Source organism: Hyla sarda, unplaced genomic scaffold, assembly GCF_029499605.1.
Source record: "Hyla sarda isolate aHylSar1 unplaced genomic scaffold, aHylSar1.hap1 scaffold_1985, whole genome shotgun sequence".
Classification (NCBI taxonomy): domain Eukaryota; kingdom Metazoa; phylum Chordata; class Amphibia; order Anura; family Hylidae; genus Hyla; species Hyla sarda.
Genome location: NW_026608644.1, coordinates 1 through 22,058, shown reverse-complemented (window position 1 = coordinate 22,058; position 22,058 = coordinate 1). Strand labels below are relative to the sequence as shown.

The 22,058-nt window shown below is 46.5% G+C and overlaps 9 non-coding genes and 2 pseudogenes across 9 annotated transcripts; all 11 read left to right on the top strand.

Moving 5' to 3' along the window:
* Positions 1-248: 248 nt before the first annotated feature.
* Positions 249-408, top strand: LOC130317317 (U2 spliceosomal RNA; annotated as a pseudogene).
* Positions 409-1,151: 743 nt separating this feature from the next.
* LOC130317316 (U2 spliceosomal RNA) lies at positions 1,152-1,322 on the top strand (annotated as a pseudogene).
* A 2,093-nt stretch (positions 1,323-3,415) lies between these two features.
* Positions 3,416-3,606, top strand: LOC130317300 (U2 spliceosomal RNA). The gene has a single exon (XR_008864448.1). It is a non-coding gene; the product is annotated as a U2 spliceosomal RNA (small nuclear RNA).
* Positions 3,607-5,697: 2,091 nt separating this feature from the next.
* LOC130317299 (U2 spliceosomal RNA) lies at positions 5,698-5,888 on the top strand. The gene has a single exon (XR_008864447.1). It is a non-coding gene; the product is annotated as a U2 spliceosomal RNA (small nuclear RNA).
* Positions 5,889-7,959: 2,071 nt separating this feature from the next.
* LOC130317297 (U2 spliceosomal RNA) lies at positions 7,960-8,150 on the top strand. The gene has a single exon (XR_008864446.1). It is a non-coding gene; the product is annotated as a U2 spliceosomal RNA (small nuclear RNA).
* Positions 8,151-10,220: 2,070 nt separating this feature from the next.
* Positions 10,221-10,411, top strand: LOC130317296 (U2 spliceosomal RNA). The gene has a single exon (XR_008864445.1). It is a non-coding gene; the product is annotated as a U2 spliceosomal RNA (small nuclear RNA).
* A 2,101-nt stretch (positions 10,412-12,512) lies between these two features.
* On the top strand, positions 12,513-12,703 carry LOC130317295 (U2 spliceosomal RNA). Its single transcript, XR_008864444.1, has one exon. It is a non-coding gene; the product is annotated as a U2 spliceosomal RNA (small nuclear RNA).
* A 2,089-nt stretch (positions 12,704-14,792) lies between these two features.
* Positions 14,793-14,983, top strand: LOC130317321 (U2 spliceosomal RNA). Its single transcript, XR_008864464.1, has one exon. It is a non-coding gene; the product is annotated as a U2 spliceosomal RNA (small nuclear RNA).
* A 2,091-nt stretch (positions 14,984-17,074) lies between these two features.
* Positions 17,075-17,265, top strand: LOC130317319 (U2 spliceosomal RNA). Its single transcript, XR_008864463.1, has one exon. It is a non-coding gene; the product is annotated as a U2 spliceosomal RNA (small nuclear RNA).
* Positions 17,266-19,355: 2,090 nt separating this feature from the next.
* Positions 19,356-19,546, top strand: LOC130317318 (U2 spliceosomal RNA). Its single transcript, XR_008864462.1, has one exon. It is a non-coding gene; the product is annotated as a U2 spliceosomal RNA (small nuclear RNA).
* A 2,117-nt stretch (positions 19,547-21,663) lies between these two features.
* LOC130317306 (U2 spliceosomal RNA) lies at positions 21,664-21,854 on the top strand. Its single transcript, XR_008864454.1, has one exon. It is a non-coding gene; the product is annotated as a U2 spliceosomal RNA (small nuclear RNA).
* Positions 21,855-22,058: the final 204 nt, after the last annotated feature.

Genomic DNA, 22,058 nt, shown 5'->3' with positions numbered 1-22,058 from the left:
AGGAGTAAGAAGGGTTCCTGGCAAATCCGGGTTATGGATTGCATTTAAAAAGGCCCCGTGGGAGTGCAATGGGCCCCTGTCTTGCTGCTTAGCAATAATGGTATGGGTTTAGGTTCTGCTGTGTGTACTGGTGGTTGACTGCCCCCCAGCCCAGAGTGTGCATGGAAAATTGTCTGGCAGCCTCCCTGACAGCAAGCAGTGATAGTGCCCATGAAGGGGACCTTGTTGGGCCCGCCCCTTTCACGGTTATCGCTTCTCGGCCTTTTGGCTAAGATCAAGTGTAGTATCTGTTCTTATCAGTTTTCATGCTGGTGGGGATGGGTGCTGCATGGAGGATGCAGGTGTACCAGGGCTTTCCGGGGCTGGTTCTGAGGAATCAGCTCGACGGCTGCCCCGATGTGACCTGTTCCCTCCGGGTCTCGCCATGAGGCTGAGAGGGTCTAGAGCCGAGGTACTTTTGTGCCTCGGGGAGTGGTGACCCCGAGGTGCCGAAACTCACTGGGAGAATAGACTCACTGAGTTGAAGCACGGGCACCATAATCTCTTCACCTTGTGGCACTCACCTCTTGATTCCCGGCCTTCTGGCTAGGATCAGAGAAATTTTTATAGATCCGGCCGGATGTCCGGGCAGTATATCTGCACACATTCACTTATTTATTTCTTTTTTGTCTCACTGTGTCACTTTTTGCGTGTTGTGTGTTCACAGGATTGGTCAGGATGCGGTAGCCCTTCTGGGTGTCCCTCCTGGCGGTCTAGGGGAGGTGTGTGTGGCCATTAGGTTCCGCACCTCCCTGCAAACACCCCGGGTACTCCTGCTTTGGCAGGGTACCTACCGTAATCGGCTCTGCGGGCAGATACCTTGGCTAACGCCAAGGGGGATGCCGGGAGCATTTGTGGTCCCCTAGTAGCTTCGGCGAAAAGGGACATCGAACCTGGAACCTCGCAGGTACCTTTTGGTCCGGAGGCGAAGGGTAAGGTTTGTTGGGGGGCCTCTCTCCTATCGGAGAAGGGCTTGCGATAGACCGCATCCTTTGTGCACGTTTTTTTAGTGTAACACGTTTGCACTTTTTCTTGCACTTTGGGTGAATCGAAAGCACGTTCCTCGGCTTTAAATAAAAAAAAAAAAAAAAAAAAAAAAAAAAAAAAAAAAAAAAAAAAAAAAAAAAAAATCTGTTCTTATCAGTTTAATATCTGATACGTCCCCTATCTGGGGACCATATATTAAATGGATTTTTGAGAACGGGGGCCGATTTCGAAGCTTGCTTCCGTCGCCCTATGCATTGACCCGATATGGCAGTATCTTCGGGTACAGTGCACCACCCCCTTACAGGGTTAAAAAGAAAGATTCCTACTTTCATTGCTACCTGCTTGCTGGCTAGCCAGCTAGCCAGCCCTGTGGGCCTTGCTGCTGCTGCAGCCAATAAACAAAAGGTGGTGCTGCTGCTGCTTCTGCTGCTTCTGCTGCTTCTGCTTCTGCTTGTGTCTGGCCCCTGTTGGAGCGTCCAGGCACAGGACTTCTGCTGCTGCTGACTAAATGGCCTCCTTAATTGGATCATTTGAGTAGCCAGCACACCTGTGCAGGTAGGGCATGACATGATAGGCAGCTGCCTTGATAGCGGGTGGGTGCTGAATGTTCCTAATTGACAAAATAAGATTAATGCTTATGAAGAAATATAAAATCTCATCCCTTCCCCAATATCGCGCCACACCCCTACCCCTTAATTCCCTGGTTGAACGTGATGGACATATGTCTTTTTTCGACCGTACTAACTATGTAACTATGTAACATAACATGGGGGGGGGGGGGTCTCCTGGCTGTTCACACAGGTGTGTCATTGCTGTACATTGACCATGCATTGCTTCTGTGGTATTGCAAAGGCAAAGACAAATGCTTCCAGCCATCCATTGCACTAATGGATTGGTCATCAGCTGGCTGTCTATGTCCCGCATCAATATAGACCAAAGTACAGAGGGTTAGGCTATGCTATTGTGCACCTACCTGATGCATCAGAAGGTGCGAGGCCCTTGCTAAATTCTGTGCACAGACTTTGAGATCTATGCTTTAGACTGTATCTAAACCTGCTCCAACATGGACTGATATTCTGGCCTACTTTCAGCCGATGCGACTTGTCTGTCGCTGAACAGTCGCTTTTTATGTATTCAGCACCTATGTATAATGTTGTAAAAATGCTCTAGAAGCTAAAGTCGCAGAAATGTCACACATATTTGGCCTGCAACTTTCTGTGCGACAAATTCAGACAGGAAAAATCAGTATAAATCCTTAGAAAATTATCCCCCAGTGTCTCCATCTGCTGGCGGTATTGAATAAGCATTGCTGCACTGATGGGGTATGCATTAGACGAAAAAAAAGAAGAAAAAGAAGAATAATACGCCCAGAAAAGAGGCGAAAAGGAGAAAAACGTAAAAAAACGTGAAAAAAAAGTAAGAGGAAGAGAAGGGAAAAAAAGGTGGAAATGGGTTTAAAAGTGATTTCGGCGGAGAAATATATATATATATATATATATATATATATATATATATATGCGCACACACACACATAGATATAAACGTATTCTCCGTTGAGATATTGCAGCCGCTGCTGTGTCCAGGCCCAGGAGCCTTAGCACTGTGCTGTGATGTCACTCAATACCACTGACATCACTAGGTGTAAACAACATCTCTCCTTTGCTGTGTATGTGACTATGGAGCTGTTTGGTGATGTCGTCTATTACGGCCTTCATAGAAGCAACAGGAGATTGTTGCATCCATCTTGAACCCTCAGAACTACAGTGCTATGATGTCACTCACTTCCACAGGCCTTGCAGAGTGTAAACAACAACAACCCAGCTTTGTTGTGTATGTAACCAAAGGGATTTGTGATGTCACCTAGAACCTTCACAGCAGCGACAGCTTTATGAGGAGCATCAGCACTGCTCTGCCTGAGCAGAACCATCACCGCCATAGGTTGTCAAATAACCCGGATTTAACCCACACAGGTAAGTCCAATGGGGTGCAGGCATGTCCTCTATGCTTACAGCTTCCCGTGGGTGTTGGTTTGATACCGTTTGGGGACAGCCAAGGAGGCATCTGCAGGCAACAAAGGTAGGTGTGTGCTTGTGTGTGTGTTTCCTATGCAGATCCTAAGCCCAGTGTCACATGCAAGTAGGAGGAGTAAGAAGGGTTCCTGGCAAATCCGGGTTATGGATTGCATTTAAAAAGGCCCCGTGGGAGTGCAATGGGCCCCTGTCTTGCTGCTTAGCAATAATGGTATGGGTTTAGGTTCTGCTGTGTGTACTGGTGGTTGACTGCCCCCCAGCCCAGAGTGTGCATGGAAAATTGTCTGGCAGCCTCCCTGACAGCAAGCAGTGATAGTGCCCATGAAGGGGACCTTGTTGGGCCCGCCCCTTTCACGGTTATCGCTTCTCGGCCTTTTGGCTAAGATCAAGTGTAGTATCTGTTCTTATCAGTTTAATATCTGATACGTCCCCTATCTGGGGACCATATATTAAATGGATTTTTGAGAACGGGGGCCGATTTCGAAGCTTGCTTCCGTCGCCCTATGCATTGACCCGATATGGCAGTATCTTCGGGTACAGTGCACCACCCCCTTACAGGGTTAAAAAGAAAGATTCCTACTTTCATTGCTACCTGCTTGCTGGCTAGCCAGCTAGCCAGCCCTGTGGGCCTTGCTGCTGCTGCAGCCAATAAACAAAAGGTGGTGCTGCTGCTGCTTCTGCTGCTTCTGCTTCTGCTTGTGTCTGGCCCCTGTTGGAGCGTCCAGGCACAGGACTTCTGCTGCTGCTGACTAAATGGCCTCCTTAATTGGATCATTTGAGTAGCCAGCACACCTGTGCAGGTAGGGCATGACATGATAGGCAGCTGCCTTGATAGCGGGTGGGTGCTGAATGTTCCTAATTGACAAAATAAGATTAATGCTTATGAAGAAATATAAAATCTCATCCCTTCCCCAATATCGCGCCACACCCCTACCCCTTAATTCCCTGGTTGAACGTGATGGACATATGTCTTTTTTCGACCGTACTAACTATGTAACTATGTAACATAACATGGGGGGGGGGGGGTCTCCTGGCTGTTCACACAGGTGTGTCATTGCTGTACATTGACCATGCATTGCTTCTGTGGTATTGCAAAGGCAAAGACAAATGCTTCCAGCCATCCATTGCACTAATGGATTGGTCATCAGCTGGCTGTCTATGTCCCGCATCAATATAGACCAAAGTACAGAGGGTTAGGCTATGCTATTGTGCACCTACCTGATGCATCAGAAGGTGCGAGGCCCTTGCTAAATTCTGTGCACAGACTTTGAGATCTATGCTTTAGACTGTATCTAAACCTGCTCCAACATGGACTGACATTCTGGCCTACTTTCAGCCGATGCGACTTGTCTGTCGCTGAACAGTCGCTTTTTATGTATTCAGCACCTATGTATAATGTTGTAAAAATGCTCTAGAAGCTAAAGTCGCAGAAATGTCACACATATTTGGCCTGCAACTTTCTGTGCGACAAATTCAGACAGGAAAAATCAGTATAAATCCTTAGAAAATTATCCCCCAGTGTCTCCATCTGCTGGCGGTATTGAATAAGCATTGCTGCACTGATGGGGTATGCATTAGACGAAAAAAAAGAAGAAAAAGAAGAATAATACGCCCAGAAAAGAGGCGAAAAGGAGAAAAACGTAAAAAAACGTGAAAAAAAAAGTAAGAGGAAGAGAAGGGAAAAAAAGGTGGAAATGGGTTTAAAAGTGATTTCGGCGGAGAAATATATATATATATATATATATATATATATATATATATATATATATGCGCACACACACACATAGATATAAACGTATTCTCCGTTGAGATATTGCAGCCGCTGCTGTGTCCAGGCCCAGGAGCCTTAGCACTGTGCTGTGATGTCACTCAATACCACTGACATCACTAGGTGTAAACAACATCTCTCCTTTGCTGTGTATGTGACTATGGAGCTGTTTGGTGATGTCGTCTATTACGGCCTTCATAGAAGCAACAGGAGATTGTTGCATCCATCTTGAACCCTCAGAACTACAGTGCTATGATGTCACTCACTTCCACAGGCCTTGCAGAGTGTAAACAACAACAACCCAGCTTTGTTGTGTATGTAACCAAAGGGATTTGTGATGTCACCTAGAACCTTCACAGCAGCGACAGCTTTATGAGGAGCATCAGCACTGCTCTGCCTGAGCAGAACCATCACCGCCATAGGTTGTCAAATAACCCGGATTTAACCCACACAGGTAAGTCCAATGGGGTGCAGGCATGTCCTCTATGCTTACAGCTTCCCGTGGGTGTTGGTTTGATACCGTTTGGGGACAGCCAAGGAGGCATCTGCAGGCAACAAAGGTAGGTGTGTGCTTGTGTGTGTGTTTCCTATGCAGATCCTAAGCCCAGTGTCACATGCAAGTAGGAGGAGTAAGAAGGGTTCCTGGCAAATCCGGGTTATGGATTGCATTTAAAAAGGCCCCGTGGGAGTGCAATGGGCCCCTGTCTTGCTGCTTAGCAATAATGGTATGGGTTTAGGTTCTGCTGTGTGTACTGGTGGTTGACTGCCCCCCAGCCCAGAGTGTGCATGGAAAATTGTCTGGCAGCCTCCCTGACAGCAAGCAGTGATAGTGCCCATGAAGGGGACCTTGTTGGGCCCGCCCCTTTCACGGTTATCGCTTCTCGGCCTTTTGGCTAAGATCAAGTGTAGTATCTGTTCTTATCAGTTTAATATCTGATACGTCCCCTATCTGGGGACCATATATTAAATGGATTTTTGAGAACGGGGGCCGATTTCGAAGCTTGCTTCCGTCGCCCTATGCATTGACCCGATATGGCAGTATCTTCGGGTACAGTGCACCACCCCCTTACAGGGTTAAAAAGAAAGATTCCTACTTTCATTGCTACCTGCTTGCTGGCTAGCCAGCTAGCCAGCCCTGTGGGCCTTGCTGCTGCTGCAGCCAATAAACAAAAGGTGGTGCTGCTGCTGCTTCTGCTGCTTCTGCTTCTGCTTGTGTCTGGCCCCTGTTGGAGCGTCCAGGCACAGGACTTCTGCTGCTGCTGACTAAATGGCCTCCTTAATTGGATCATTTGAGTAGCCAGCACACCTGTGCAGGTAGGGCATGACATGATAGGCAGCTGCCTTGATAGCGGGTGGGTGCTGAATGTTCCTAATTGACAAAATAAGATTAATGCTTATGAAGAAATATAAAATCTCATCCCTTCCCCAATATCGCGCCACACCCCTACCCCTTAATTCCCTGGTTGAACGTGATGGACATATGTCTTTTTTCGACCGTACTAACTATGTAACTATGTAACATAACATGGGGGGGGGGGGGGTCTCCTGGCTGTTCACACAGGTGTGTCATTGCTGTACATTGACCATGCATTGCTTCTGTGGTATTGCAAAGGCAAAGACAAATGCTTCCAGCCATCCATTGCACTAATGGATTGGTCATCAGCTGGCTGTCTATGTCCCGCATCAATATAGACCAAAGTACAGAGGGTTAGGCTATGCTATTGTGCACCTACCTGATGCATCAGAAGGTGCGAGGCCCTTGCTAAATTCTGTGCACAGACTTTGAGATCTATGCTTTAGACTGTATCTAAACCTGCTCCAACATGGACTGACATTCTGGCCTACTTTCAGCCGATGCGACTTGTCTGTCGCTGAACAGTCGCTTTTTATGTATTCAGCACCTATGTATAATGTTGTAAAAATGCTCTAGAAGCTAAAGTCGCAGAAATGTCACACATATTTGGCCTGCAACTTTCTGTGCGACAAATTCAGACAGGAAAAATCAGTATAAATCCTTAGAAAATTATCCCCCAGTGTCTCCATCTGCTGGCGGTATTGAATAAGCATTGCTGCACTGATGGGGTATGCATTAGACGAAAAAAAAGAAGAAAAAGAAGAATAATACGCCCAGAAAAGAGGCGAAAAGGAGAAAAACGTAAAAAAACGTGAAAAAAAAGTAAGAGGAAGAGAAGGGAAAAAAAGGTGGAAATGGGTTTAAAAGTGATTTCGGCGGAGAAATATATATATATATATATATATATATGCGCACACACACACATAGATATAAACGTATTCTCCGTTGAGATATTGCAGCCGCTGCTGTGTCCAGGCCCAGGAGCCTTAGCACTGTGCTGTGATGTCACTCAATACCACTGACATCACTAGGTGTAAACAACATCTCTCCTTTGCTGTGTATGTGACTATGGAGCTGTTTGGTGATGTCGTCTATTACGGCCTTCATAGAAGCAACAGGAGATTGTTGCATCCATCTTGAACCCTCAGAACTACAGTGCTATGATGTCACTCACTTCCACAGGCCTTGCAGAGTGTAAACAACAACAACCCAGCTTTGTTGTGTATGTAACCAAAGGGATTTGTGATGTCACCTAGAACCTTCACAGCAGCGACAGCTTTATGAGGAGCATCAGCACTGCTCTGCCTGAGCAGAACCATCACCGCCATAGGTTGTCAAATAACCCGGATTTAACCCACACAGGTAAGTCCAATGGGGTGCAGGCATGTCCTCTATGCTTACAGCTTCCCGTGGGTGTTGGTTTGATACCGTTTGGGGACAGCCAAGGAGGCATCTGCAGGCAACAAAGGTAGGTGTGTGCTTGTGTGTGTGTTTCCTATGCAGATCCTAAGCCCAGTGTCACATGCAAGTAGGAGGAGTAAGAAGGGTTCCTGGCAAATCCGGGTTATGGATTGCATTTAAAAAGGCCCCGTGGGAGTGCAATGGGCCCCTGTCTTGCTGCTTAGCAATAATGGTATGGGTTTAGGTTCTGCTGTGTGTACTGGTGGTTGACTGCCCCCCAGCCCAGAGTGTGCATGGAAAATTGTCTGGCAGCCTCCCTGACAGCAAGCAGTGATAGTGCCCATGAAGGGGACCTTGTTGGGCCCGCCCCTTTCACGGTTATCGCTTCTCGGCCTTTTGGCTAAGATCAAGTGTAGTATCTGTTCTTATCAGTTTAATATCTGATACGTCCCCTATCTGGGGACCATATATTAAATGGATTTTTGAGAACGGGGGCCGATTTCGAAGCTTGCTTCCGTCGCCCTATGCATTGACCCGATATGGCAGTATCTTCGGGTACAGTGCACCACCCCCTTACAGGGTTAAAAAGAAAGATTCCTACTTTCATTGCTACCTGCTTGCTGGCTAGCCAGCTAGCCAGCCCTGTGGGCCTTGCTGCTGCTGCAGCCAATAAACAAAAGGTGGTGCTGCTGCTGCTTCTGCTGCTTCTGCTTCTGCTTGTGTCTGGCCCCTGTTGGAGCGTCCAGGCACAGGACTTCTGCTGCTGCTGACTAAATGGCCTCCTTAATTGGATCATTTGAGTAGCCAGCACACCTGTGCAGGTAGGGCATGACATGATAGGCAGCTGCCTTGATAGCGGGTGGGTGCTGAATGTTCCTAATTGACAAAATAAGATTAATGCTTATGAAGAAATATAAAATCTCATCCCTTCCCCAATATCGCGCCACACCCCTACCCCTTAATTCCCTGGTTGAACGTGATGGACATATGTCTTTTTTCGACCGTACTAACTATGTAACTATGTAACATAACATGGGGGGGGGGGGGTCTCCTGGCTGTTCACACAGGTGTGTCATTGCTGTACATTGACCATGCATTGCTTCTGTGGTATTGCAAAGGCAAAGACAAATGCTTCCAGCCATCCATTGCACTAATGGATTGGTCATCAGCTGGCTGTCTATGTCCCGCATCAATATAGACCAAAGTACAGAGGGTTAGGCTATGCTATTGTGCACCTACCTGATGCATCAGAAGGTGCGAGGCCCTTGCTAAATTCTGTGCACAGACTTTGAGATCTATGCTTTAGACTGTATCTAAACCTGCTCCAACATGGACTGACATTCTGGCCTACTTTCAGCCGATGCGACTTGTCTGTCGCTGAACAGTCGCTTTTTATGTATTCAGCACCTATGTATAATGTTGTAAAAATGCTCTAGAAGCTAAAGTCGCAGAAATGTCACACATATTTGGCCTGCAACTTTCTGTGCGACAAATTCAGACAGGAAAAATCAGTATAAATCCTTAGAAAATTATCCCCCAGTGTCTCCATCTGCTGGCGGTATTGAATAAGCATTGCTGCACTGATGGGGTATGCATTAGACGAAAAAAAAGAAGAAAAAGAAGAATAATACGCCCAGAAAAGAGGCGAAAAGGAGAAAAACGTAAAAAAACGTGAAAAAAAAGTAAGAGGAAGAGAAGGGAAAAAAAGGTGGAAATGGGTTTAAAAGTGATTTCGGCGGAGAAATATATATATATATATATATATATATGCGCACACACACACATAGATATAAACGTATTCTCCGTTGAGATATTGCAGCCGCTGCTGTGTCCAGGCCCAGGAGCCTTAGCACTGTGCTGTGATGTCACTCAATACCACTGACATCACTAGGTGTAAACAACATCTCTCCTTTGCTGTGTATGTGACTATGGAGCTGTTTGGTGATGTTGTCTATTACGGCCTTCATAGAAGCAACAGGAGATTGTTGCATCCATCTTGAACCCTCAGAACTACAGTGCTATGATGTCACTCACTTCCACAGGCCTTGCAGAGTGTAAACAACAACAACCCAGCTTTGTTGTGTATGTAACCAAAGGGATTTGTGATGTCACCTAGAACCTTCACAGCAGCGACAGCTTTATGAGGAGCATCAGCACTGCTCTGCCTGAGCAGAACCATCACCGCCATAGGTTGTCAAATAACCCGGATTTAACCCACACAGGTAAGTCCAATGGGGTGCAGGCATGTCCTCTATGCTTACAGCTTCCCGTGGGTGTTGGTTTGATACCGTTTGGGGACAGCCAAGGAGGCATCTGCAGGCAACAAAGGTAGGTGTGTGCTTGTGTGTGTGTTTCCTATGCAGATCCTAAGCCCAGTGTCACATGCAAGTAGGAGGAGTAAGAAGGGTTCCTGGCAAATCCGGGTTATGGATTGCATTTAAAAAGGCCCCGTGGGAGTGCAATGGGCCCCTGTCTTGCTGCTTAGCAATAATGGTATGGGTTTAGGTTCTGCTGTGTGTACTGGTGGTTGACTGCCCCCCAGCCCAGAGTGTGCATGGAAAATTGTCTGGCAGCCTCCCTGACAGCAAGCAGTGATAGTGCCCATGAAGGGGACCTTGTTGGGCCCGCCCCTTTCACGGTTATCGCTTCTCGGCCTTTTGGCTAAGATCAAGTGTAGTATCTGTTCTTATCAGTTTAATATCTGATACGTCCCCTATCTGGGGACCATATATTAAATGGATTTTTGAGAACGGGGGCCGATTTCGAAGCTTGCTTCCGTCGCCCTATGCATTGACCCGATATGGCAGTATCTTCGGGTACAGTGCACCACCCCCTTACAGGGTTAAAAAGAAAGATTCCTACTTTCATTGCTACCTGCTTGCTGGCTAGCCAGCTAGCCAGCCCTGTGGGCCTTGCTGCTGCTGCAGCCAATAAACAAAAGGTGGTGCTGCTGCTGCTTCTTCTGCTTCTGCTTGTGTCTGGCCCCTGTTGGAGCGTCCAGGCACAGGACTTCTGCTGCTGCTGACTAAATGGCCTCCTTAATTGGATCATTTGAGTAGCCAGCACACCTGTGCAGGTAGGGCATGACATGATAGGCAGCTGCCTTGATAGCGGGTGGGTGCTGAATGTTCCTAATTGACAAAATAAGATTAATGCTTATGAAGAAATATAAAATCTCATCCCTTCCCCAATATCGCGCCACACCCCTACCCCTTAATTCCCTGGTTGAACGTGATGGACATATGTCTTTTTTCGACCGTACTAACTATGTAACTATGTAACATAACATGGGGGGGGGGGGGTCTCCTGGCTGTTCACACAGGTGTGTCATTGCTGTACATTGACCATGCATTGCTTCTGTGGTATTGCAAAGGCAAAGACAAATGCTTCCAGCCATCCATTGCACTAATGGATTGGTCATCAGCTGGCTGTCTATGTCCCGCATCAATATAGACCAAAGTACAGAGGGTTAGGCTATGCTATTGTGCACCTACCTGATGCATCAGAAGGTGCGAGGCCCTTGCTAAATTCTGTGCACAGACTTTGAGATCTATGCTTTAGACTGTATCTAAACCTGCTCCAACATGGACTGACATTCTGGCCTACTTTCAGCCGATGCGACTTGTCTGTCGCTGAACAGTCGCTTTTTATGTATTCAGCACCTATGTATAATGTTGTAAAAATGCTCTAGAAGCTAAAGTCGCAGAAATGTCGCACATATTTGGCCTGCAACTTTCTGTGCGACAAATTCAGACAGGAAAAATCAGTATAAATCCTTAGAAAATTATCCCCCAGTGTCTCCATCTGCTGGCGGTATTGAATAAGCATTGCTGCACTGATGGGGTATGCATTAGACGAATAAAAAGAAGAAAAAGAAGAATAATACGCCCAGAAAAGAGGCGAAAAGGAGAAAAACGTAAAAAAACGTGAAAAAAAAGTAAGAGGAAGAGAAGGGAAAAAAAGGTGGAAATGGGTTTAAAAGTGATTTCGGCGGAGAATATATATATATATATATATATATATATATATATATATATATATATATATATATATATATATATGCGCACACACACACATAGATATAAACGTATTCTCCGTTGAGATATTGCAGCCGCTGCTGTGTCCAGGCCCAGGAGCCTTAGCACTGTGCTGTGATGTCACTCAATACCACTGACATCACTAGGTGTAAACAACATCTCTCCTTTGCTGTGTATGTGACTATGGAGCTGTTTGGTGATGTTGTCTATTACGGCCTTCATAGAAGCAACAGGAGATTGTTGCATCCATCTTGAACCCTCAGAACTACAGTGCTATGATGTCACTCACTTCCACAGGCCTTGCAGAGTGTAAACAACAACAACCCAGCTTTGTTGTGTATGTAACCAAAGGGATTTGTGATGTCACCTAGAACCTTCACAGCAGCGACAGCTTTATGAGGAGCATCAGCACTGCTCTGCCTGAGCAGAACCATCACCGCCATAGGTTGTCAAATAACCCGGATTTAACCCACACAGGTAAGTCCAATGGGGTGCAGGCATGTCCTCTATGCTTACAGCTTCCCGTGGGTGTTGGTTTGATACCGTTTGGGGACAGCCAAGGAGGCATCTGCAGGCAACAAAGGTAGGTGTGTGCTTGTGTGTGTGTTTCCTATGCAGATCCTAAGCCCAGTGTCACATGCAAGTAGGAGGAGTAAGAAGGGTTCCTGGCAAATCCGGGTTATGGATTGCATTTAAAAAGGCCCCGTGGGAGTGCAATGGGCCCCTGTCTTGCTGCTTAGCAATAATGGTATGGGTTTAGGTTCTGCTGTGTGTACTGGTGGTTGACTGCCCCCCAGCCCAGAGTGTGCATGGAAAATTGTCTGGCAGCCTCCCTGACAGCAAGCAGTGATAGTGCCCATGAAGGGGACCTTGTTGGGCCCGCCCCTTTCACGGTTATCGCTTCTCGGCCTTTTGGCTAAGATCAAGTGTAGTATCTGTTCTTATCAGTTTAATATCTGATACGTCCCCTATCTGGGGACCATATATTAAATGGATTTTTGAGAACGGGGGCCGATTTCGAAGCTTGCTTCCGTCGCCCTATGCATTGACCCGATATGGCAGTATCTTCGGGTACAGTGCACCACCCCCTTACAGGGTTAAAAAGAAAGATTCCTACTTTCATTGCTACCTGCTTGCTGGCTAGCCAGCTAGCCAGCCCTGTGGGCCTTGCTGCTGCTGCAGCCAATAAACAAAAGGTGGTGCTGCTGCTGCTTCTGCTGCTTCTGCTTCTGCTTGTGTCTGGCCCCTGTTGGAGCGTCCAGGCACAGGACTTCTGCTGCTGCTGACTAAATGGCCTCCTTAATTGGATCATTTGAGTAGCCAGCACACCTGTGCAGGTAGGGCATGACATGATAGGCAGCTGCCTTGATAGCGGGTGGGTGCTGAATGTTCCTAATTGACAAAATAAGATTAATGCTTATGAAGAAATATAAAATCTCATCCCTTCCCCAATATCGCGCCACACCCCTACCCCTTAATTCCCTGGTTGAACGTGATGGACATATGTCTTTTTTCGACCGTACTAACTATGTAACTATGTAACATAACATGGGGGGGGGGGGTCTCCTGGCTGTTCACACAGGTGTGTCATTGCTGTACATTGACCATGCATTGCTTCTGTGGTATTGCAAAGGCAAAGACAAATGCTTCCAGCCATCCATTGCACTAATGGATTGGTCATCAGCTGGCTGTCTATGTCCCGCATCAATATAGACCAAAGTACAGAGGGTTAGGCTATGCTATTGTGCACCTACCTGATGCATCAGAAGGTGCGAGGCCCTTGCTAAATTCTGTGCACAGACTTTGAGATCTATGCTTTAGACTGTATCTAAACCTGCTCCAACATGGACTGACATTCTGGCCTACTTTCAGCCGATGCGACTTGTCTGTCGCTGAACAGTCGCTTTTTATGTATTCAGCACCTATGTATAATGTTGTAAAAATGCTCTAGAAGCTAAAGTCGCAGAAATGTCACACATATTTGGCCTGCAACTTTCTGTGCGACAAATTCAGACAGGAAAAATCAGTATAAATCCTTAGAAAATTATCCCCCAGTGTCTCCATCTGCTGGCGGTATTGAATAAGCATTGCTGCACTGATGGGGTATGCATTAGACGAAAAAAAAGAAGAAAAAGAAGAATAATACGCCCAGAAAAGAGGCGAAAAGGAGAAAAACGTAAAAAAACGTGAAAAAAAAGTAAGAGGAAGAGAAGGGAAAAAAAGGTGGAAATGGGTTTAAAAGTGATTTCGGCGGAGAAATATATATATATATATATATATATATATATATATATATATATATATGCGCACACACACACATAGATATAAACGTATTCTCCGTTGAGATATTGCAGCCGCTGCTGTGTCCAGGCCCAGGAGCCTTAGCACTGTGCTGTGATGTCACTCAATACCACTGACATCACTAGGTGTAAACAACATCTCTCCTTTGCTGTGTATGTGACTATGGAGCTGTTTGGTGATGTCGTCTATTACGGCCTTCATAGAAGCAACAGGAGATTGTTGCATCCATCTTGAACCCTCAGAACTACAGTGCTATGATGTCACTCACTTCCACAGGCCTTGCAGAGTGTAAACAACAACAACCCAGCTTTGTTGTGTATGTAACCAAAGGGATTTGTGATGTCACCTAGAACCTTCACAGCAGCGACAGCTTTATGAGGAGCATCAGCACTGCTCTGCCTGAGCAGAACCATCACCGCCATAGGTTGTCAAATAACCCGGATTTAACCCACACAGGTAAGTCCAATGGGGTGCAGGCATGTCCTCTATGCTTACAGCTTCCCGTGGGTGTTGGTTTGATACCGTTTGGGGACAGCCAAGGAGGCATCTGCAGGCAACAAAGGTAGGTGTGTGCTTGTGTGTGTGTTTCCTATGCAGATCCTAAGCCCAGTGTCACATGCAAGTAGGAGGAGTAAGAAGGGTTCCTGGCAAATCCGGGTTATGGATTGCATTTAAAAAGGCCCCGTGGGAGTGCAATGGGCCCCTGTCTTGCTGCTTAGCAATAATGGTATGGGTTTAGGTTCTGCTGTGTGTACTGGTGGTTGACTGCCCCCCAGCCCAGAGTGTGCATGGAAAATTGTCTGGCAGCCTCCCTGACAGCAAGCAGTGATAGTGCCCATGAAGGGGACCTTGTTGGGCCCGCCCCTTTCACGGTTATCGCTTCTCGGCCTTTTGGCTAAGATCAAGTGTAGTATCTGTTCTTATCAGTTTAATATCTGATACGTCCCCTATCTGGGGACCATATATTAAATGGATTTTTGAGAACGGGGGCCGATTTCGAAGCTTGCTTCCGTCGCCCTATGCATTGACCCGATATGGCAGTATCTTCGGGTACAGTGCACCACCCCCTTACAGGGTTAAAAAGAAAGATTCCTACTTTCATTGCTACCTGCTTGCTGGCTAGCCAGCTAGCCAGCCCTGTGGGCCTTGCTGCTGCTGCAGCCAATAAACAAAAGGTGGTGCTGCTGCTGCTTCTGCTGCTTCTGCTTCTGCTTGTGTCTGGCCCCTGTTGGAGCGTCCAGGCACAGGACTTCTGCTGCTGCTGACTAAATGGCCTCCTTAATTGGATCATTTGAGTAGCCAGCACACCTGTGCAGGTAGGGCATGACATGATAGGCAGCTGCCTTGATAGCGGGTGGGTGCTGAATGTTCCTAATTGACAAAATAAGATTAATGCTTATGAAGAAATATAAAATCTCATCCCTTCCCCAATATCGCGCCACACCCCTACCCCTTAATTCCCTGGTTGAACGTGATGGACATATGTCTTTTTTCGACCGTACTAACTATGTAACTATGTAACATAACATGGGGGGGGGGGGGGTCTCCTGGCTGTTCACACAGGTGTGTCATTGCTGTACATTGACCATGCATTGCTTCTGTGGTATTGCAAAGGCAAAGACAAATGCTTCCAGCCATCCATTGCACTAATGGATTGGTCATCAGCTGGCTGTCTATGTCCCGCATCAATATAGACCAAAGTACAGAGGGTTAGGCTATGCTATTGTGCACCTACCTGATGCATCAGAAGGTGCGAGGCCCTTGCTAAATTCTGTGCACAGACTTTGAGATCTATGCTTTAGACTGTATCTAAACCTGCTCCAACATGGACTGACATTCTGGCCTACTTTCAGCCGATGCGACTTGTCTGTCGCTGAACAGTCGCTTTTTATGTATTCAGCACCTATGTATAATGTTGTAAAAATGCTCTAGAAGCTAAAGTCGCAGAAATGTCACACATATTTGGCCTGCAACTTTCTGTGCGACAAATTCAGACAGGAAAAATCAGTATAAATCCTTAGAAAATTATCCCCCAGTGTCTCCATCTGCTGGCGGTATTGAATAAGCATTGCTGCACTGATGGGGTATGCATTAGACGAAAAAAAAGAAGAAAAAGAAGAATAATACGCCCAGAAAAGAGGCGAAAAGGAGAAAAACGTAAAAAAACGTGAAAAAAAAGTAAGAGGAAGAGAAGGGAAAAAAAGGTGGAAATGGGTTTAAAAGTGATTTCGGCGGAGAAATATATATATATATATATATATATATATATATATATATATATATATGCGCACACACACACATAGATATAAACGTATTCTCCGTTGAGATATTGCAGCCGCTGCTGTGTCCAGGCCCAGGAGCCTTAGCACTGTGCTGTGATGTCACTCAATACCACTGACATCACTAGGTGTAAACAACATCTCTCCTTTGCTGTGTATGTGACTATGGAGCTGTTTGGTGATGTCGTCTATTACGGCCTTCATAGAAGCAACAGGAGATTGTTGCATCCATCTTGAACCCTCAGAACTACAGTGCTATGATGTCACTCACTTCCACAGGCCTTGCAGAGTGTAAACAACAACAACCCAGCTTTGTTGTGTATGTAACCAAAGGGATTTGTGATGTCACCTAGAACCTTCACAGCAGCGACAGCTTTATGAGGAGCATCAGCACTGCTCTGCCTGAGCAGAACCATCACCGCCATAGGTTGTCAAATAACCCGGATTTAACCCACACAGGTAAGTCCAATGGGGTGCAGGCATGTCCTCTATGCTTACAGCTTCCCGTGGGTGTTGGTTTGATACCGTTTGGGGACAGCCAAGGAGGCATCTGCAGGCAACAAAGGTAGGTGTGTGCTTGTGTGTGTGTTTCCTATGCAGATCCTAAGCCCAGTGTCACATGCAAGTAGGAGGAGTAAGAAGGGTTCCTGGCAAATCCGGGTTATGGATTGCATTTAAAAAGGCCCCGTGGGAGTGCAATGGGCCCCTGTCTTGCTGCTTAGCAATAATGGTATGGGTTTAGGTTCTGCTGTGTGTACTGGTGGTTGACTGCCCCCCAGCCCAGAGTGTGCATGGAAAATTGTCTGGCAGCCTCCCTGACAGCAAGCAGTGATAGTGCCCATGAAGGGGACCTTGTTGGGCCCGCCCCTTTCACGGTTATCGCTTCTCGGCCTTTTGGCTAAGATCAAGTGTAGTATCTGTTCTTATCAGTTTAATATCTGATACGTCCCCTATCTGGGGACCATATATTAAATGGATTTTTGAGAACGGGGGCCGATTTCGAAGCTTGCTTCCGTCGCCCTATGCATTGACCCGATATGGCAGTATCTTCGGGTACAGTGCACCACCCCCTTACAGGGTTAAAAAGAAAGATTCCTACTTTCATTGCTACCTGCTTGCTGGCTAGCCAGCTAGCCAGCCCTGTGGGCCTTGCTGCTGCTGCAGCCAATAAACAAAAGGTGGTGCTGCTGCTGCTTCTGCTGCTTCTGCTTCTGCTTGTGTCTGGCCCCTGTTGGAGCGTCCAGGCACAGGACTTCTGCTGCTGCTGACTAAATGGCCTCCTTAATTGGATCATTTGAGTAGCCAGCACACCTGTGCAGGTAGGGCATGACATGATAGGCAGCTGCCTTGATAGCGGGTGGGTGCTGAATGTTCCTAATTGACAAAATAAGATTAATGCTTATGAAGAAATATAAAATCTCATCCCTTCCCCAATATCGCGCCACACCCCTACCCCTTAATTCCCTGGTTGAACGTGATGGACATATGTCTTTTTTCGACCGTACTAACTATGTAACTATGTAACATAACATGGGGGGGGGGGGGGTCTCCTGGCTGTTCACACAGGTGTGTCATTGCTGTACATTGACCATGCATTGCTTCTGTGGTATTGCAAAGGCAAAGACAAATGCTTCCAGCCATCCATTGCACTAATGGATTGGTCATCAGCTGGCTGTCTATGTCCCGCATCAATATAGACCAAAGTACAGAGGGTTAGGCTATGCTATTGTGCACCTACCTGATGCATCAGAAGGTGCGAGGCCCTTGCTAAATTCTGTGCACAGACTTTGAGATCTATGCTTTAGACTGTATCTAAACCTGCTCCAACATGGACTGACATTCTGGCCTACTTTCAGCCGATGCGACTTGTCTGTCGCTGAACAGTCGCTTTTTATGTATTCAGCACCTATGTATAATGTTGTAAAAATGCTCTAGAAGCTAAAGTCGCAGAAATGTCACACATATTTGGCCTGCAACTTTCTGTGCGACAAATTCAGACAGGAAAAATCAGTATAAATCCTTAGAAAATTATCCCCCAGTGTCTCCATCTGCTGGCGGTATTGAATAAGCATTGCTGCACTGATGGGGTATGCATTAGACGAAAAAAAAGAAGAAAAAGAAGAATAATACGCCCAGAAAAGAGGCGAAAAGGAGAAAAACGTAAAAAAACGTGAAAAAAAAGTAAGAGGAAGAGAAGGGAAAAAAAGGTGGAAATGGGTTTAAAAGTGATTTCGGCGGAGAATATATATATATATATATATATATATATATATATATATATATATATGCGCACACACACACATAGATATAAACGTATTCTCCGTTGAGATATTGCAGCCGCTGCTGTGTCCAGGCCCAGGAGCCTTAGCACTGTGCTGTGATGTCACTCAATACCACTGACATCACTAGGTGTAAACAACATCTCTCCTTTGCTGTGTATGTGACTATGGAGCTGTTTGGTGATGTCGTCTATTACGGCCTTCATAGAAGCAACAGGAGATTGTTGCATCCATCTTGAACCCTCAGAACTACAGTGCTATGATGTCACTCACTTCCACAGGCCTTGCAGAGTGTAAACAACAACAACCCAGCTTTGTTGTGTATGTAACCAAAGGGATTTGTGATGTCACCTAGAACCTTCACAGCAGCGACAGCTTTATGAGGAGCATCAGCACTGCTCTGCCTGAGCAGAACCATCACCGCCATAGGTTGTCAAATAACCCGGATTTAACCCACACAGGTAAGTCCAATGGGGTGCAGGCATGTCCTCTATGCTTACAGCTTCCCGTGGGTGTTGGTTTGATACCGTTTGGGGACAGCCAAGGAGGCATCTGCAGGCAACAAAGGTAGGTGTGTGCTTGTGTGTGTGTTTCCTATGCAGATCCTAAGCCCAGTGTCACATGCAAGTAGGAGGAGTAAGAAGGGTTCCTGGCAAATCCGGGTTATGGATTGCATTTAAAAAGGCCCCGTGGGAGTGCAATGGGCCCCTGTCTTGCTGCTTAGCAATAATGGTATGGGTTTAGGTTCTGCTGTGTGTACTGGTGGTTGACTGCCCCCCAGCCCAGAGTGTGCATGGAAAATTGTCTGGCAGCCTCCCTGACAGCAAGCAGTGATAGTGCCCATGAAGGGGACCTTGTTGGGCCCGCCCCTTTCACGGTTATCGCTTCTCGGCCTTTTGGCTAAGATCAAGTGTAGTATCTGTTCTTATCAGTTTAATATCTGATACGTCCCCTATCTGGGGACCATATATTAAATGGATTTTTGAGAACGGGGGCCGATTTCGAAGCTTGCTTCCGTCGCCCTATGCATTGACCCGATATGGCAGTATCTTCGGGTACAGTGCACCACCCCCTTACAGGGTTAAAAAGAAAGATTCCTACTTTCATTGCTACCTGCTTGCTGGCTAGCCAGCTAGCCAGCCCTGTGGGCCTTGCTGCTGCTGCAGCCAATAAACAAAAGGTGGTGCTGCTGCTGCTTCTGCTGCTTCTGCTTCTGCTTGTGTCTGGCCCCTGTTGGAGCGTCCAGGCACAGGACTTCTGCTGCTGCTGACTAAATGGCCTCCTTAATTGGATCATTTGAGTAGCCAGCACACCTGTGCAGGTAGGGCATGACATGATAGGCAGCTGCCTTGATAGCGGGTGGGTGCTGAATGTTCCTAATTGACAAAATAAGATTAATGCTTATGAAGAAATATAAAATCTCATCCCTTCCCCAATATCGCGCCACACCCCTACCCCTTAATTCCCTGGTTGAACGTGATGGACATATGTCTTTTTTCGACCGTACTAACTATGTAACTATGTAACATAACATGGGGGGGGGGGGGGTCTCCTGGCTGTTCACACAGGTGTGTCATTGCTGTACATTGACCATGCATTGCTTCTGTGGTATTGCAAAGGCAAAGACAAATGCTTCCAGCCATCCATTGCACTAATGGATTGGTCATCAGCTGGCTGTCTATGTCCCGCATCAATATAGACCAAAGTACAGAGGGTTAGGCTATGCTATTGTGCACCTACCTGATGCATCAGAAGGTGCGAGGCCCTTGCTAAATTCTGTGCACAGACTTTGAGATCTATGCTTTAGACTGTATCTAAACCTGCTCCAACATGGACTGACATTCTGGCCTACTTTCAGCCGATGCGACTTGTCTGTCGCTGAACAGTCGCTTTTTATGTATTCAGCACCTATGTATAATGTTGTAAAAATGCTCTAGAAGCTAAAGTCGCAGAAATGTCACACATATTTGGCCTGCAACTTTCTGTGCGACAAATTCAGACAGGAAAAATCAGTATAAATCCTTAGAAAATTATCCCCCAGTGTCTCCATCTGCTGGCGGTATTGAATAAGCATTGCTGCACTGATGGGGTATGCATTAGACGAAAAAAAAGAAGAAAAAGAAGAATAATACGCCCAGAAAAGAGGCGAAAAGGAGAAAAACGTAAAAAAACGTGAAAAAAAAGTAAGAGGAAGAGAAGGGAAAAAAAGGTGGAAATGGGTTTAAAAGTGATTTCGGCGGAGAAATATATATATATATATATATATATATATATATATATATATATATATATATATATGTATATATATATATATATGCGCACACACACACATAGATATAAACGTATTCTCCGTTGAGATATTGCAGCCGCTGCTGTGTCCAGGCCCAGGAGCCTTAGCACTGTGCTGTGATGTCACTCAATACCACTGACATCACTAGGTGTAAACAACATCTCTCCTTTGCTGTGTATGTGACTATGGAGCTGTTTGGTGATGTCGTCTATTACGGCCTTCATAGAAGCAACAGGAGATTGTTGCATCCATCTTGAACCCTCAGAACTACAGTGCTATGATGTCACTCACTTCCACAGGCCTTGCAGAGTGTAAACAACAACAACCCAGCTTTGTTGTGTATGTAACCAAAGGGATTTGTGATGTCACCTAGAACCTTCACAGCAGCGACAGCTTTATGAGGAGCATCAGCACTGCTCTGCCTGAGCAGAACCATCACCGCCATAGGTTGTCAAATAACCCGGATTTAACCCACACAGGTAAGTCCAATGGGGTGCAGGCATGTCCTCTATGCTTACAGCTTCCCGTGGGTGTTGGTTTGATACCGTTTGGGGACAGCCAAGGAGGCATCTGCAGGCAACAAAGGTAGGTGTGTGCTTGTGTGTGTGTTTCCTATGCAGATCCTAAGCCCAGTGTCACATGCAAGTAGGAGGAGTAAGAAGGGTTCCTGGCAAATCCGGGTTATGGATTGCATTTAAAAAGGCCCCGTGGGAGTGCAATGGGCCCCTGTCTTGCTGCTTAGCAATAATGGTATGGGTTTAGGTTCTGCTGTGTGTACTGGTGGTTGACTGCCCCCCAGCCCAGAGTGTGCATGGAAAATTGTCTGGCAGCCTCCCTGACAGCAAGCAGTGATAGTGCCCATGAAGGGGACCTTGTTGGGCCCGCCCCTTTCACGGTTATCGCTTCTCGGCCTTTTGGCTAAGATCAAGTGTAGTATCTGTTCTTATCAGTTTAATATCTGATACGTCCCCTATCTGGGGACCATATATTAAATGGATTTTTGAGAACGGGGGCCGATTTCGAAGCTTGCTTCCGTCGCCCTATGCATTGACCCGATATGGCAGTATCTTCGGGTACAGTGCACCACCCCCTTACAGGGTTAAAAAGAAAGATTCCTACTTTCATTGCTACCTGCTTGCTGGCTAGCCAGCTAGCCAGCCCTGTGGGCCTTGCTGCTGCTGCAGCCAATAAACAAAAGGTGGTGCTGCTGCTGCTTCTGCTTCTGCTTGTGTCTGGCCCCTGTTGGAGCGTCCAGGCACAGGACTTCTGCTGCTGCTGACTAAATGGCCTCCT